Below are 5,239 nucleotides of genomic sequence, written 5' to 3'. Positions count from 1 at the left end.
GTGAATGTTTTTGATGCTGTGTACTGTATATACGTAGAATTGAATAACAACTGCATTATATAAACAGCTGACACAGTCTTTGGAAATTCAATTTGTAACATATATAGGGCTCTTTTTCTATGCTAATTTTGCCTTTTTTTTAATTAACAGATGAGTTTCACTGTGGTTGAGTTTATGGATAGTGCAATGGCAGTGGTGCCATCCACATGGCTGGAGACGACTGCACAAGTAAGCGGTTTATAGTTTGTTTTTTTTCTCTTTTAATTTTAGAGGTTTTTTTTCCACCACACTGATTTCACATATGATTTTCTTTTTTTTTTTTGACCAAACGGGGCTTACAGTGCTCATGGACAAACGTGAATGTCCGTAAGCGGGTGATGAACCTTGCTGCGCCCAACATCAGCTGGGCGAAACATCCTATTAGGAAAGTATGGCACACAACAGGTGAGCTATGTTTGCTATGCACTATGTCGAAAAGATTCAGAATTCTTTCTATGCATGGAAATACAGCTTTGATCTTCTACTTGCTCAAAAATCATCTCCTTACACAGACAACTACGAGCTGGCAGACAAGAAATGTCTGCAATACATGGAGAATTCATGCCCAGAGATTGATGATGGCACAGCCAATAAAGGAAAAAGAGTGCACAGGCCTCCCCGGACATATTCCTCCAGTGAGGGTAAGGCCTCTTCAGTACAGACTGAATTATGTACACAATTCAATATTTGTTTCCCTGTCGGTACAAATTATGGTCTTTCTTTCCAGATGAGTTGCCTCCACAGCCAAGGAAGCAGGCCAGGACTGTGGGTCCATGTGAAAGCCCAGTGGGTAAGTTTGTCAAATCATCTTACGTAGCTTGGTGCCAATATCTTTGCAGAATAACCCAATGCATGTTATCTGACTAATCTAATTGGTTCTTCATTTTCTTTTCAGATCTACACATGCCTCCACCACCATCATCTAAGCTTTTTTCCAGTTGTGTGATGTATTAGCATGGGTTTCTGTTTTGAAATTACATTCATAAGAATCCCACCATAAAATAAATGACATTTGTGTCATCTTTCTATTCAGATGTGCCAACGCCTCACAGCCGTGTAGCCGCCAGTCCCTCAACCCATGCACCCAGCCGTCGGACATTGGAAGACTCATATATTGAGGAACAAACATCATCCCAGGCAGTTGAGGGTATATTTGCTTTGAATTTTATATTTAATATCTGATTACAAGTTCCTAACCAAGAAAGCAAACACTAACAATTTTCTTTTCAAAAACTTCAGGAATGACCCATGGCGAAGAGGAGGGGGCTTCAGGCATGGCTGTCCTAATAAAGCATAAGTACTTCATACACACTTGATGCTCACACAGGAAAAGTGTATTGGGTATAAAACTACAATGAATTTCATCTCAATTCTACCTTTAGTCATGGAGGAAACGAAGAGGCTCCTATTGAGAACAACAGATGATTTAAAAAGTAGTAAGTACTATATACACACATTTTCACATATTACAAGTATATTAAGTTCAAAAACTAATATGAATTCTATCACAAATTCACCTAGCAATGGAAGAGCACATGGGGCGTATGACAAGGAGGATGGAGGCTATGGAGAGGAGGATGGAGGCTATTGAAAGGAGGATGGAGGGTATGGAGAAGAAGTCTGAGACGTTGGAGGCTGCTGTGGTCTCAAACCAGCCTCAGCCTCCTCTGCAGGAAGAGGTGCTGTTGGGTCAATGCAGTGCAGTGGAGGAGCTAGACAGGAGTCTGGCTCAACCAGACAGAAGGAACCAAATGGTAATTAATTGGTCATAAAATGAAAATGTATGTATTGCATGTAATCTATTTGATTTGACTAATGAAAGTAGACCACATAAGCTCTCCACATTCGTTTTCATTTCATCGTTTGTTTTGGTTTTTGGTTTTTGTAGAAACGTTTCCTTGAAAGCCTGGGAGGGGCGAATCCAGGGGCCGCCGTTCACCGTATTCTACCCCAGGTGGCAACCAACCACGTCCTGGGGCAGTACAGCCTGGGGGGGAGGAGAGCAAAAAAGGCGTTCCAGAACCTGGCCTTTTGCAAAGTTATAACAGGTAAGTTTAACGGGTATATTTTCCAAATCAGTGTTATGCCAAGTTTGATTGAGATTTAAATGTGTAACTTGTTTTTTAACTTCCATTTGTAGAGGCCTGCATGCAGAACTTCCCTGTCATGAAGGTAGCGGATATTGAGGAGTGCATTGGGCATGCACTGAAGTTTGCACCACACAGACGGTAAATTAAACTTCAGTCTGTCTTTTATCAATCGCTGAATAGTCACAATAATTAAATGAAACATTGGCACTAAGTTGGTTTAAACTTTTTGTTTCTTATTCTTTTTAGGTCAGCTGGTCCTCAAGACTGAAAACGCACACCAAAATTTGCACCCGCTTTTGCCATTTTTATAATTGTTTTTTGTATTTTATTTATATTGTATTTTTTCTGCCTTGATTGCATTTTATTACAAAATAGTATTATAATGTTGCACTGTTCTTACCCATGTTGTATTCTTGAAATTTTTCTATTAAACATTCTCTCATCCTCAAGTCTGAAAACGCACACCAAATTATATGCAACTGCACCCGTTTTTGCCATTTTTATTATTTTTTGTATTATATATATATATTTTTTTTTTTTGCTTTGATTGTATTTTATTACGAAATAGTATTATAATGTTGCACTGTTACCCTCTTATCCATGTTGTATTCCTGATATTTTTCTATTAAACATTCTCGTCCTGCAACATTTGCCTGGTCATTCATCACTGCTTATGCACTGAAGTAAACAGCTGTCATGCATGCAAAACTTTTACAATGAATTACAAACTACAGAAATATGACAACATTATGGGAAAGAACATCCATTCATCCATCCATCTTCTACCGCTTAGTCCAATTAAGGGTCGCGGGGGGCTGGAGCCTATCCCAGCAGTCATAGAGCGCGAGGCGGGGTACACCAACAAGGTTACTAGAATGTAGTAGGGGAACCAACACATAATAAACAAGGTTGGGGGAACATCAGGAGCACGTCTAGGGAACCAAATATGTAACCAACAAGGTTATGGGAACCATATGGGAACACTGAGGGAACATACATGACATGAACTGTTGTGTGTGGGCCACCAGAAGAGGAGGTACTGCTGGCCCACCACCAGTGGGCGCCCTGCCTGAAGTGCGGGCTTCAGGCACGAGAGGGCGCTGCCGCCATGGACACAGCCAGGGGTGACAGCTGTCACCCATCTACTCAATGTCATCTCACTCCATAAAGACCAGACGTCATCTCCACCTCGTTGCCGAGATATCATACTTCATTGGAGGTAATATCCTCAGCCGTTTTACAATATTGTTTGTATATTGTTAGTGTTTGCAGGAGTACCGGTACCGCTGTCAGTGGAAGCTGAGAGAGCGCCAGAAGGCACTCTTTTCCCTGAGGAACCTTCAGTACTCTGCAAGTTATTGAGTGAGAGGTGGAGGTGGCATTCCCACCGCTGTTGTTACTGGGTGTACACACACCCACACTTGACTGTCTTTGTTCTCGCCAGCAGTACCAGATCCGACAGTCGGGGACGGTGATCACCTGGGAATTCGGGACTTGGCGGCTCCAGTATTCACCAGGTTCTGTGGTGGCGGAAATCGTGTGGTTCCGGCTCTTCTCAGGACGGACGTCTTCTATCCTCGAGCCTGCCCACACGTCACCTTTGTGGATTGACTGTAATTATATTCTGAGATTGTCTGTATATTCGTTGTGCACATTTCACAACATTAAATTGTTACTTTTTGGCTCATCTATTGGCCGATCATTTGCGCCCCCTGTTGTGGGTCCGTGTCACTACACTTTCACAACAATGAACAAGAATAAAGGGATGGTGTGAGAACGGTTAGGGAACCAAATGGGAACCACATGCGTAACGTTCTGAGAACCAAAATTAAACTTTCCCGCCAACCAAGTGAGAACCAAAACAGAACCAAAAATGACTTTCAGGGAACGTAGCAAGAACCGAACCGGAACCAAGGGCTCGTGTTCCAGGAACGTTCTGGGAACCAAAAATTGTTAGTAGGGAGGTTGAACAAAATGCTTAATATCCCTAAAAAAGCTTAATATCTAGCTTGCTGTGTCAACTTGACATGTTACTATGATTCTATTAAATAAAAATAAATAAATAAATAAAATAGGGCTCAGCTCTCTTTATGTTGAACCTGTGACCAATCAGTTTTCCTTCAAACAAATAAAAAGTAAATATAAAAGTTGACAAGCAGAGTTGTTACAACTAGACTGCACGTGCCCAAAAAATACGTGCACAGAAAACGAGCGCGCGCACACACACACACAGGTTTAAAAGTATAAAAAATAACGATGTAGTTGTTCTTGTCATCAATCACATTTAACACGTCATTACTACATTAAATATAACAAAACTAAAATGTCTGAAAGTGACATGTTAGCAGATGCTAACGACGTGCCGAGGAACTTTGCTCAACCACACCGTGAGAACGAAGTTTACCACAAAAGTCCACATTTAATTGAGGGGAAAAAAGACGTTCGCATCCTACCGGGCAAAGTGAAGGCATTTCCACAATACTTGAAAATAACAGCGTTGGAAAACGGGACTGAAACCGTCGACGTCCGAGGCGCTTAAAAACGAAGAAGCGTCGCCCTCAAGGTGGAAGATGAAGGGTCACGTGACCAGCACGCGCCGCGTTGACGCCCAGGCTGCAGGCTCCATCTCTCTGACAGGGACGTAACCAGAATTTCTTTTTTTTTACAGGGGTGGGTCTTTTTACATTAAGCGTGGATCTTGTTGTTGGTTGTAAACTAATCAAAATTATTTCCATAACTTGATACTAATAAATAGGGATCACATATGAGTTGTTTACTGACCTGGATATAATATAAAATCTCTTGTCAAATATTTATTTTATTTAACCTGCTTAGTCCCATTGAGATTGACATCTCTTTTGCAAGGGAGACCTGGGGAATTATGGCATTTCCAATTCACCTATCCTGCATGTCTTTACATGTGGGAGGAAACCCACGCAAACACGGGGAGAACATGCAAACTCCACACAGAAAGGCCACAGGTCGGAATTGAACCCATGGCCTTCTTGCAGTGAAGCAACAGTGCTGACCACTAATCCACCATGCTAAGTCATTTGTATAATAGAAGATATAGCTTACTGAATTTTCATGTAAGCCATATCACCCCCAAG

At 41.6% G+C, this 5,239-nt stretch overlaps 1 long non-coding RNA gene across 1 annotated transcript; it reads left to right on the top strand.

Annotated features, from left to right (window-relative positions):
- The first annotated feature begins 1,090 nt into the window (after positions 1-1,090).
- LOC117505762 lies at positions 1,091-1,602 on the top strand. The gene is made up of 4 exons (XR_004559251.1): positions 1,091-1,186; positions 1,279-1,336; positions 1,422-1,475; positions 1,561-1,602. It is a non-coding gene; the product is annotated as an uncharacterized LOC117505762 (long non-coding RNA).
- The last annotated feature ends 3,637 nt before the right edge of the window (positions 1,603-5,239 follow it).

The sequence above is a fragment of the Thalassophryne amazonica genome, unplaced genomic scaffold (assembly GCF_902500255.1).
Source record: "Thalassophryne amazonica unplaced genomic scaffold, fThaAma1.1, whole genome shotgun sequence".
NCBI lineage: Eukaryota > Metazoa > Chordata > Actinopteri > Batrachoidiformes > Batrachoididae > Thalassophryne > Thalassophryne amazonica.
This window is presented reverse-complemented; position numbering and strand designations above follow the sequence as displayed.